The following is a 13,536-nucleotide window of genomic DNA, read 5'->3' as shown; positions in this document are numbered from 1 at the left end:
GGTAATGCGTTGATATTAAAGAAGAGACAAGTCCCGACCTGTTTTCTAACCGTTGGTGCTGCGACTTTTGACCCAAATTGTACTGTGGAGCCACTTCTTGTTTGTTTGGTTTTATTCATTTTTACATGCTTGTCCCTGTGAAATGGTTTTGTTGCTGATCGGACTGATGTGATACATCACGACCATGTTCTTTATTAGATAGTAAACAAAGACAGTATAAGCTAAGGACATTGAGGTCACTCCAGGGTTCAGAGACAGAACTGGTTATGTCAGTGTAGAACATCTCGGAAATAGATTTTTCCCACAAAACCCAAAAGGTCTAATGCTTCCAACGAAAAGTTCTGTTCAGTGGTGTCAGGAAATAATACAGAACTGTCTTTATCAATACACTGTCTATCACCTGAGTATGGTTATGTATATTTCTAACCTTTATCAAAGCTCATTAACAATCATCCACTAACTTTGTTAGACCCTCATCTGAATGGTTTGCACACACATGAGATAACCGTTTGTGATCATTACATAATAAGGTTATGGCCTCCAGCTGTCCAGTCAAAGTCCATCCTGCTTCATATTAAAGACAAATGTCCTGATGAAGTACAGTACATTCTAAGAAGACATTGTAAAGCATCTCTCTTCTATCTTTCCAAACAAAAAGGTGTAAAAATCCACAGTTATCCCATCAAGTCCTGTTGAAATCCAATGTTTAGGTGCTCATCCAGCATGCCCCAACTCAAATAGATTCTCAACAAAAAGTAATGAACAAACAATCATTACATCAGCGTGCGAATGAGCAAATATAGTCCTTAAATAAACTTTTATGTGAGAAGAATCCAGCTAATTTGCTCATATATATGAAGTAACTCTGAATCAGCATTTCTTTATGTATTAGTGTCTAATACTTTAAGTCATGAAAAGAGAAAATAAGAGTGCCTACTCTAATTTAATTAATATCCCAAGTGATACAGTTGATTAGAATGTAATCAGGTAGCCTAAGTGTGAATCAGATTCACTTTTTCTTGGTATTGTTCTTGGCTTCACCAACAAGTATCATGTTCTCACTTTCGAATGAGTAATTTAAATTCATGGTAAAACAATAACAGACGAAGCAAGTGTCATGCTGAAGAAGTTGATATATGGGGGTTTCCTCAACCTGGTCACCTAAAAGTTGTTTTAACTAAAGGCTTATGGATGAATCAATAAGTGATTTATATCAAATTAGACAAAAACTATAAATAATAGAGATATTTATATCCTCATTATAAACCAGACACCTACATATCTAAATCACAATGTAATGTCATTTCTACAGGCTGTAATTAGACAAACGTGGTGCGATTTCCAGCAACAAGTAGTTTTAAAAGTGGCACCAGGATAAATCATCAGCTGTCCCCTCCTCAGTGTGTGACTGCATTTCTCCAGCCTGGCAGGCCGACATCTCAGCCGCTTGCAGTGTGCTCCCGCTTGCTTTGGCTAGCAGTGTGCAGTGACTGTGGGCCCAGGCTAATATCTGGGTCGGGGTCAGTCTCCATCATCTCATGTGCAGACTTAGCTGCAAAAACATGAAATGTTTTGTAGCTAAATTCACGAGGAAAGCAGAAAATAATTATGTCCTCTGTGCCAAAAACATTTTCTTAAGTACTTCATGAATCCAATACTTCTGGACTCAGTACTTCCTAGGCCAATTGCTAATTGCACGGTCTGCTGTTATGACAGCAGAAAGAACAGAGCTACATAGTGAAAGAAACATCAGTTCTGGTGGGATCTTGTCTCAGAATCAAGTCGTGGAAGCCTTCTGTGGCTCGTGCGTAAAAGTAGTTGCTGCTGATCCATACGAAGGTATTTGTTACGTGTATGAGTCACAGGGGAGTGGAGCAGCTCTGTATCATTCATGTAGCGTTTCAGTAGGGACACAGTGCAGGTAAGGCGTTGATATTAAAGAAGAGACAAGTCCCGACCTGTTTTCTAACCGTTGGTGCTGCGACTTTTGTGCCAAATTGTACTGTGGAGCCACTTCTTGTTTGTTTGGTTTTATTCATTTTTACATGCTTGTCCCTGTGAAATGGTTTTGTTGCTGATCGGACTGATGTGATACATCACGACCATGTTCTTTATTAGATAGTAAACAAAGACAGTTATAAGCTAAGGACATTGAGGTCACTCCAGGGTTCAGAGACAGAACTGTTTGTGTCAGTGTAGAACATCTCGGAAATAGATTTTTCCCACAAAACCCAAAAGGTCTAATGCTTCCAACGAAAAGTTCTGTTCAGTGGTGTCAGGAAATAATACAGAACTGTCTTTATCAATACACTGTCTATCACCTGAGTATGGTTATGTATATTTCTAACCTTTATCAAAGCTCATTAACAATCATCCACTAACTTTGTTAGACCCTCATCTGAATGGTTTGCACACACATGAGATAACCGTTTGTGATCATTACATAATAAGGTTACGGCCTCCAGCTGTTCAGTCAAAGTCCATCCTGCTTCATATTAAAGACAAATGTCCTGATGAAGTACAGTACATTCTAAGAAGACATTGTAAAGCATCTCTCTTCTATCTTTCCAAACAAAAAGGTGTAAAAATCCACAGTTATCCCATCAAGTCCTGTTGAAATCCAATGTTTAGGTGCTCATCCAGCATGCCCCAACTCAAATAGATTCTCAACAAAAAGTAATGAACAAACAATCATTATGTAACCGTAATTACTGTACACTTTATATTTTGGGTTATTTTTATATATTATTATAATTTATATATGTATATTATGTATATTATTTGTATTACTTAAGTTACTGATAAAGACACTAATATTATTTTTATATATTATTATTATTATTATTATTATTATTATTATTATATTGTTACATTATTTCATTGTCATTTGCAGCACTTTCATTTGGATGTTTTTATGTACAGAGTTTGGATTGATTGCTTCGTTCATGCTTTTGTTTTGGTGGGCACAGGTATGTGGGTGACGGTGTTGCTCCGCCTTGTTGATGAAGGTAGAAGTTGTTATGTGTGAACCCCGACGTTGAGGTCAGAGATGAGTTGTACTGTTCTGCCGTTTTGGTGATCATTAAAAGAAGACTGAGAACGAGAAGTGTAGCCCGCTATTTATCCACAGCCAAGAGAGACTGGAGTACGCTACCAGACAAGAAAAGAGGGTTACAATTACATCAGCGTGCGAATGAGCAAATATAGTCCTTAAATAAACTTTTATGTGAGAAGAATCCAGCTAATTTGCTCATATATTAACTGATATATGAAGTAACTCTGAATCCGCATTTCTTTATGTATTAGTGTCTAATACTTTAAGTCATGAAAAGAGAAAATAAGAGTGCCTACTCTAATTTAATTAATATCCCAAGTGATACAGTTGATTAGAATGTAATCAGGTAGCCTAAGTGTGAATCAGATTCACTTTTTCTTGGTATTGTTCTTGGCTTCACCAACAAGTATCATGTTCTCACTTTCGAATGAGTAATTTAAATTCATGGTAAAACAATAACAGACGAAGCAAGTGTCATGCTGAAGAAGTTGATATATGGGGGTTTCCTCAACCTGGTCACCTAAAAGTTGTTTTAACTAAAGGCTTATGGATGAATCAATAAGTGATTTATATCAAATTAGACAAAAACTATAAATAATAGAGATATTTATATCCTCATTATAAACCAGACACCTACATATCTAAATCACAATGTAATGTCATTTCTACAGGCTGTAATTAGACAAACGTGGTGCGATTTCCAGCAACAAGTAGTTTTAAAAGTGGCACCAGGATAAATCATCAGCTGTCCCCTCCTCAGTGTGTGACTGCATTTCTCCAGCCTGGCAGGCCGACATCTCAGCCGCTTGCAGTGTGCTCCCGCTTGCTTTGGCTAGCAGTGTGCAGTGACTGTGGGCCCAGGCTAATATCTGGGTCGGGGTCAGTCTCCATCATCTCATGTGCAGACTTAGCTGCAAAAACATGAAATGTTTTGTAGATAAATTCACGAGGAAAGCAGAAAATAATTATGTCCTCTGTGCCAAAAACATTTTCTTAAGTACTTTATGAATCTAATACTTCTGGACTCAGTACTTCCTAGGCCAATTGCTAATTGCACGGTCTGCTGTTATGGCAGCAGAAAGAAAAGAGCTACATAGTTAAAGAAACATCAGTTCTGGTGGGATCTTTGTTCAGAATCAAGTCGTGGAAGCCTTCTGTGGCTCGTGCGTAAAAGTAGTTGTTGCTGATCCATATGAAGGTATTTGTTACGTGTATGAGTCACAGGAGAGTAAAGCAGCTCTGTATCATTCATGTAGCGTTTCAGAAGGGGCACAGCGCAGGTAATGCGTTGATGTTAAAGAAGAGACGTGTATGAGTCACAGGAGAAGCGCACGGGGGGAGACGTTGCTGATAAAAACAGAGCACTGGGAGGTGAATTGTCTCTTCATTTACATCAACGCCTTACCTGTGCCGTGTTCCACATAAATGAGAGCAGAGCTGCTTTATTCTCCTGTGACTCATACACGTAAAAATACCTTCGTATGGATCAGCAACAGCCAGGCCCGGGAGTCCCGGCGCGGCAGCACAAGCACATGACGGTGTGTGAGCCTGTGTGCGCTCTGGATGGCACAGAGGCTCACCGCGCCCAACAAACAAACACACTAATTGTACAAACGACTGGTCGACCTAATGTTGTGTTCTGTCTTGTGTTGCTTTGAGGTTGTGAAGATGTGTTTTTCGTGCATGAGTCACAGGGGAGTGGAGCAGTTCTGTATCATAGCGTTTCAGTAGGGGCACAGCGCAGGTAATGCGTTGATATTAAAGAAGAGACAAGTCCCGACCTGTTTTCTAACCGTTTGTGCTGCGACTTTTGTGCCAAATTGTACTGTGGAGCCACTTCTTGTTTGTTTGGTTTTATTCATTTTTACATGCTTGTCCCTGTGAAATGGTTTTGTTGCTGATCGGACTGATGTGATACATCACGACCATGTTCTTTATTAGATAGTAAACAAAGACAGTTATAAGCTAAGGACATTGAGGTCACTCCAGGGTTCAGAGACAGAACTGTTTATGTCAGTGTAGAACATCTCGGAAATAGATTTTCCCACAAAACCCAAAAGGTCTAATGCTTCCAACGAAAAGTTCTGTTCAGTGGTGTCAGGAAATAATACAGAACTGTCTTTATCAATACACTGTCTATCACCTGAGTATGGTTATGTATATTTCTAACCTTTATCAAAGCTCATTAACAATCATCCACTAACTTTGTTAGACCCTCATCTGAATGGTTTGCACACACGAGATAACCGTTTGTGATCATTACATAGGCTAATAAGGTTACGGCCTCCAGCTGTCCAGTCAAAGTCCATCCTGCTTCATATTAAAGACAAATGTCCTGATGAAGTACAGTACATTCTAAGAAGACATTGTAAAGCATCTCTCTTCTGTCTTTCCAAACAAAAAGGTGTAAAAATCCACAGTTATCCCATCAAGTCCTGGTGAAATCCAATGTTTAGGTGCTCATCCAGCATGCCCCAACTCAAATAGATTCTCAACAAAAAGTAATGAACAAACAATCATTACATCAGCGTGCGAATGAGCAAATATAGTCCTTAAATAAACTTTTATGTGAGAAGAATCCAGCTAATTTGCTCATATATATGAAGTAACTCTGAATCAGCATTTCTTTATGTATTAGTGTCTAATACTTTAAGTCATGAAAAGAGAAAATAAAAGAGTTCCTACTCTAATTTAATTAATATCTCAAGTGATACAGTTGATTAGAATGTAATCAGGTAGCCTAAGTGTGAATCAGATTCACTTTTTCTTGGTATTGTTCTTGGCTTCACCAACAAGTATGTCCTCACTTTCGAATGAGTAATTTAAATTCATGGTAAAACAATAACAGATGAAGCAAGTGTCATGCTGAAGAAGTTGATATATGGGGGTTTCCTCAACCTGGTCACCTAAAAGTTGTTTTAACTAAAGGCTTATGGATGAATCAATAAGTGATTTATATCAAATTAGACAAAAACTATAAATAATAGAGATATTTATATCCTCATTATAAACCAGACACCTACATATCTAAATCACAATGTAATGTCATTTCTACAGGCTGTAATTAGACAAACGTGGTGCGATTTCCAGCAACAAGTAGTTTTAAAAGTGGCACCAGGATAAATCATCAGCTGTCCCCTCCTCAGTGTGTGACTGCATTTCTCCAGCCTGGCAGGCCGACATCTCCCGCTTGCTTTGGCTAGCAGTGTGCAGTGACTGTGGGCCCAGGCTAATATCTGGGTCGGGGTCAGTCTCCATCATCTCATGTGCAGACTCACGAGGAAAGCAGAAAATAATTAAGTCCTCTGTGCCAAAAACATTTTCTTAAGTACTTCATGAATCCAATACTTCTGGACTCAGTACTTCCTAGGCCAATTGCTAATTGCACGGTCTGCTGTTATGGCAGCAGAAAGAAAAGAGCTACATAGTGAAAGAAACATCAGTTCTGGTGGGATCTTGTCTCAGAATCAAGCCGTGGAAGCCTTCTGTGGCTCGTGCGTAAAAGTAGTTGTTGCTGATCCATACGAAGGTATTTGTTACGTGTATGAGTCACAGGAGAGTAAAGCAGCTCTGTATCATTCATGTAGCGTTTCAGAAGGGGCACAGCGCAGGTAATGCGTTGATGTTAAAGAAGAGACGTGTATGAGTCACAGGAGAAGCGCACGGGGGGAGACGTTGCTGATAAAAACAGAGCACTGGGAGGTGAATTGTCTCTTCATTTACATCAACGCCTTACCTGTGCCGTGTTCCACATAAATGAGAGCAGAGCTGCTTTATTCTCCTGTGACTCATACACGTAAAAATACCTTCGTATGGATCAGCAACAGCCAGGCCCGGGAGTCCCGGCGCGGCAGCACAAGCACATGACGGTGTGTGAGCCTGTGTGCGCTCTGGATGGCACAGAGGCTCACCGCGCCCAACAAACAAACACACTAATTGTACAAACGACTGGTCGACCTAATGTTGTGTTCTGTCTTGTGTTGCTTTGAGGTTGTGAAGATATGTTTTTCGTGCATGAGTCACAGGGGAGTGGAGCAGCTCTGTATCATAGCGTTTCAGTAGGGGCACAGCGCAGGTAATGCGTTGATATTAAAGAAGAGACAAGTCCCGACCTGTTTTCTAACCGTTGGTGCTGCGACTTTTGTGCCAAATTGTACTGTGGAGCCACTTCTTGTTTGTTTGGTTTTGTTAGAAAAATGAAACATGTGTTGCCTGTCCAGTTATATTCATTTTTACATGCTTGTCGTCCTTGTGAAATGCTTTTGTTGCTGATCGGACTGATGTGATACATCACGAGCTCAGTGGAGTTTCATACCAGAGTGAAGAACTCAAGTTTATCAGTCCCAAGTTTTAGATTTGATTTCTTCTCTGATTCACCATCTATTGTAATAAACTGCGATCCTCTGCTTATAGGTCTGAACAATAACATGACCACACACAATTGTTTTAATAAAAATATTAGAGCCCTCTTTTTGTGATTTTTTAAATGTATCCCATTAACTGTTATGATTGACACAACTCTCACCTCCGTGTGCTTGACAGTGTTAAAATTTTTATTTCTAATATTCCTTATTTTAAAATTGTTTTTCCTGAATTAGTAGACTACAAGGCAAGTTTATTTGTATAGCACAATTCAGACACAAGGCAACTCAAAGTGCTTTACAGGGGCATACAAATTACATTAAAAGAAATCAAAAATTGCATTTAAAATACATTAAAAACTGGCAGGAAGACATCAAGAAACAAAACATTAAAACAAGTTAAGAAATAGGAAAGTAGGCTAAAATAAAATAGGTTTAAAAGAGACAAGACTAGAAAAGTCTATTAGTACTGTTCTGAACTCTGAGGTGTTTCATGATTATAACAGAGGGTTACATATACAGTCCCTGAGTTGAAAACCTTTTCTGTTGTGGATTAAACACATTCCAAATTTAGGAAGTGGCCTGTTTCCCCAAAAGTTAAAGAAACTCGTTTTAGAATAATTCATAAGATTTATCCAGTGGCTGAGTTTCTTAAACAAAGGTTTAAACTTGAAGTGGACTCCTGTACCTTCTGTAATGACACTGAAGAAACATTGGAACATGTTTTTGTTTCGCCCCGTGTCCCGAAGATTTTAGTCAGATATAATAAATTGGTTATCACTAAAGATGAACAACACTCCGTCCTCTGATCTCTTTCATATGGATCATCTGAACTCATTTGTTTCTGACATGATTAATGTATTTTTTACTTTCAATATTTACATATTCAGTGTAGTGATTGATTGATTGATTGATTGATTGATTGATTGATTATTGATCACTCTGTTTTGTACTAATTGTACATAGCCTATATCCTCCAGGAGATATTGAATGTTTTGTTTGTTCCCAACTTTGCACTTAAAAAGAAAAACAAACCTACACATTGATTATTTATGTGTTAAGTGGGTGAACATATTGAAGTTGCATATGGACACAGGGTGGAATGATTTAATATACATGAAGAGTTCATACAGAGCCTACACACACACACACACACACACACACACACACACACACACACACACACACACACAGACAGACCGGTTCGGTTGGAAATGAGGCTGCGCTTTGAAGGGCCTCTCCTAATGTCGCTGTGTATTGATGTCTACGGTGGCATCCGCGTGGAAACACTCCATGCGAGCCGCGTTCATCTCCAAAGATTATGTAGCTAGCCAATGAAGTGAACGAACGTGTCGGATTTGATTGGTAAAGACACAACTGATCACGCGCTCATGTGTCGGAAAAAAATCTGATTGCATCATCATCCTCCAAAAACTTCACTATACAAATAAACGTATATCTCTGACTTATCATTATTTCATCTATTTTGTAATAAGTCATCATATCTGTGGACAACAAGTTGTTCAGAGTTAGTTGGACGTTGACATTTGAGGATCACATAGACAGTTTTATGTTTTTATTCCTCTGATACAGTGAAATGTGAGACTTTGAAGAATCCTTTTCTGCTCCTCGGTGCACTTTCACGAGGAAGCAGCCGTACGACTGTCATCAGCGGTGTTTCATGTCTTTATGTGGGCCTTCACTAAATGAAGCCGAGGAGTCAGTTGTTGTAGCTACATTTCAAGATTTAAAGTTTTGTATCCAACTTTACCCTGCTGTATTTTACATCCTTGTGAAACTGAAATGCTCTTGTTTAAGCACACTTATTGTACAAACGACTGGTCGACCCAATGTTGTGTTCTGTCTTGTGTTGCTTTGAGGTTGTGTTGTGTTTTTATTAAAGTCAGTTCTGGTGGGATCTTTGCTCAGAATCAAGCCGTGGAAGCCTTCTGAGGCTCGTGCGTAAAGTAGCTGCTGCTGATTCATACAAAGGTGTTTTAAACACACACACACACACACACACACACACACACACACACACACACACACACACACCATGATAAAGGTCTCTATACACAATGACGCAATCGGAATTGTTGGACAGAACAGCACCTGATCAGTCTCCACCAATTATCAAATTAGATTTCTCTTCAGATTTCTCTTTGCCCAATGGTCAGGTTCACTGAGACACGTTCCTTCACGTTATTGGCTCATGAAACTGTCCTACATCCCTCCATCGCCCTGTCATTTTTATTAAGTCCAATCAATGCGCTGCACGACATCGTGAAAATGGGCCGGACTAGCCAACTCCAGCCTACAAAAAGAACTGCAAGTGTGTTCACCGTCACTTCTCTTCAGCAGCCATGGACTTCGCGCGCAGAATGTTTGTTGCGGTGTTTCATTACTTTCACCCGTTTGAAATAAGGCTGCGCTTTGAAAAGCCTCTGCATCTCATGTTTACGATTCTGTTTAACGGAAACGAGCTGGCTGTGTTCTTCATCCCTCCTCTCCAGAGGGGGAACCCTCCTGCTTTACCTGTGTAATGATGTCTCCGGTGACATCCGCGTGGAGTCACCTCCAGTGACGCTCTGCGAGCTCTGGCTCCCGCGCTCATATCGGAATCTCATCTGAAAATATCGAGGTCTTAAACCAATGGCATGAAAATATCGAAAATCGTAAACCATTGGAATGAAAATATCGACGTTGCGAATCAAAGGCGTGAAAATATCGACGTTGTGAACCAATGGCATGAAAATATTGCCTCATGAACCAAAGGGATGAAAATATCGACGTTGCGAATTAAAGGCGTGAAAATATCGACGTTGTGAACCAATGGCATGAAAATATTGCCTCATGAACCAAAGGCATGAAAATATTGCCTCATGAACCAAAGGGATGAAAATATTGCCGTCATGAACCAAAGGCATGAAAATATTGCCGTCATGAACCAAAGGCGTGAAAATATTGCCGTCATGAACCAAAGGCATGAAAATATTGCCGTCATGAACCAAAGGCGTGAAAATATCGAAAAAAAACGTAAGTGAAATTGGTACATAAACGAATAGGGTAATGGCGCCACAGGAAATCATTCCTGCCCTTGGCTATATTTTTGTTTAATAAAGTATTTCTGATTCTGATTCTGATTCTTATTCTGATCCGGATGACCGTGGTCTATATGTGGTTTGACAAGCAAATCCACAAGGCTGACACCACTGGAAACTGTAAAGGTCATGTATTTCTTTGTTTGTTTACAAGAATCGTTATCATTATAATTATCATAATACACACTGACACATAGATGTAATCCTGACACAAATTCAGTGAAAAAAACAGCTGTAAAGAATATGTCAACCTAATTCACACTTTTCATATATTTTTTGCCAACCATCACCAATCATCACAATATTCAGACTGAAAAGACTGCGTGCATTGAACGCAAGGTGTTACAGATGTGTACCAGTACGCACATTCTCACGCTCTGTGGATTATTATACATTCAGAAATCTCCGTGGAAAGTGGCGGTGTAAAAGATACGTACCAGTATGCACAGTCTCACCGCTCCTTTTTTTTTTTATACATTTGGAAACCACACACACACACACACACACACACACACACACACACAGACAAACGACTGGTCGATCTAATGTTGTGTTATATCTTGTGTTGCTTTGAGGTTGTGTTGTGTTTTCGCTAAATTCAGTTCTGGTGGGATCTTTGTTCAGAATCAAGCCGTGGAAGCCTTCTGTGGCTCGTGCGTGAAAGTAGTTGCTGCTGATCCATACGAAGGTATTTGTTACGTGTATGAGTCACAGGAGAGTGAAGCAGCTCTGTATCATTCATGTAGCGTTTCAGAAGGGGCACAACGCAGGTAATGCGTTGATGTTAAAGAAGAGACGTGTATGAGTCACAGGAGAAGCGCACGGGTGGAGACGTTGCTGATCAAAACAGAGCACTGGGAGGTGAATTGTCTCTTCTTTTATATCAACGCCTTACCTGTGGTGTGTTGCTCCGTGAATTCCACATAAAAGAGAGCAGAGCTGCTCCATTCTCCTGGGACTCATACGCGTAAAAATACCTTCGTATGGATCAGCAACAGCCCGGCTCGGGATCCCCGGCGCGGCAGCACAAGCACATGACGGTGTGTGAGCCTGTGTGCGCTCTGGAAGGCACAGAGGCTCACCGCGCCCAACAAACAAACACACTAATTGTACAAACGACTGGTCGACCTAATGTTGTGTTCTGTCTTGTGTTGCTTTGAGGTTGTGTTGTGTTTTCACTAAATTCAGTTCTGGTGGGATCTTTACTCAGAATCAAGCCGTGGAAGCCTTCTGTGGCTTGTGCGTAAAAGTAGCTGCTGCTGATCCATACAAAGGTATTTTTACGTGTATGAGTCACAAGAGAGTGAAGCAGCTCTGCTCTCATTCCTGTAGCATTTCAGAAGGGGCACAGCGCAGGTAATGCGTTGATGTTAAAGAAGAGACAAGTCACAACGACTTTTGTGCCAAATTTTACTGTGGAGCCAGTTCTTGTTTGTTTGGTTTTTATTCATTTTTACATGCTTGTCGTCCTTGTGAAATGGTTTTGTTGCTGGTCGGACTAATGTGATACACCACGACCTCAGTGGAGTTTCATACCAGAGTGAAGGACTCAAGTTTATCAGTCCCAATTTTTGGATTTGATTTCTTCTCTGATTCACCATTAACTGTGACTTCTTATAGGTCTGGACAATAACATGACCACACACACATTTATAAAAAAATATTTGTTTTTAGGAAGAGCCCTCTATTTGTGATAGATAGATAATATTCCTTTTTTTTTCTAGTTGAGTAGATTACCATCATTAAAATAAGCCCCTTATTTATGCTTATCTTTACACACAGACGGGCTGACACATCTAGAGAAAACCGAAGACATCCGACTCAAAAGACATCCGAAGACAAAAACAAGCTGCTCCCTAAATGTGAATGTATAGCGCCCCCTGTATGAATATTAAGTCCACAGTGAAGTTGGGTCTAACGCAGTGTAATGGTGAGCTCTGATAATACACACAAATGTGGAGCTCCTTCAAAACGTTTATTTTCTAGTATTGTTTGGTTGATTGCTTCTGTATTTCTGAGGCCAAGAACCAAAATAAACCTAAAAACATCAGACATGTACAACGATGGCAGTGGTCGCCAAAATATCAATAAAATAGTGGCTATGACCAGTAATAATACTTATAACGAAATGTGGGTGATGTTGACAAAGTTCAGGTCTGTAATGACCAAATTATTAGTAGCTGTTATTTACATAAAATAATTCAAAATCACACAATTCCCAGCACAGTTACACTTGTAACAGTAATTGTTTTGTGGCTCCGTCCTTTCTTCAAAGATGCCCACTTAAGCCATACAGTCCAAGCATATAATTGACCACGTTCTTCGTTTTTACTGTTTACTGTAACTTTCTTCTGTCATACAAAAGCGCATGATAAGCACAATAAATATAAAATAACAGTGGTTCAAAGCATGGTCAAAAACTAGTGTGCTCTCAAGGCTCCACAGCTTCAACTAAAAAATCTAACAAGCACAGGCAAGCCTGTTAACTGTACGGCCAATCAGAGGCCAGGGCTGACTGCAGTAATTGGCAATCCTAATTAAGCATGGTGCAAAGAAACTGTGTGTTGTGATAAACTACTCACGATGTGTTTATAATCTAACTTGTGCGACAAACCGGATACCTTCACTGCAATTCTGTAGCTGTCTGTAGCTCCGCTACTTTTTATTCCCGTTCCTTAGGCAACAGTAACAATAGATATATATGTGTTACATTCTACTCCGGTACTGGAGTTTCAGAATAAAAACATACATAGAACATCATGGAATATTACACTGTGGAGTCACTTATTCTTAACAAAACAAAATACACAGTTATTCTGCTACAAATGGCACTAACAGTAATGTCTTTGAGTTTAATGAAGCTCAAAATACAAAATAATTCTGATTAACATTGCATTTCTCTGACTTTTGTTTTTATTTTCTGTTCCCACTCTCTATAGCTTCCTCCTTCACCTCCTCCTCCTCCTCCTCTCTTTCACTCAGGCTCCCTTCTGATGGACCTCGGGCCCCTGTGACCATC

This window comes from Pagrus major, chromosome 23 (assembly GCF_040436345.1).
Source record: "Pagrus major chromosome 23, Pma_NU_1.0".
In the NCBI taxonomy this organism is placed as follows: Eukaryota; Metazoa; Chordata; class Actinopteri; order Spariformes; family Sparidae; genus Pagrus; species Pagrus major.
The sequence above is the reverse complement of the archived record's forward strand: the minus strand, read 5'-3'. Positions refer to the sequence as shown.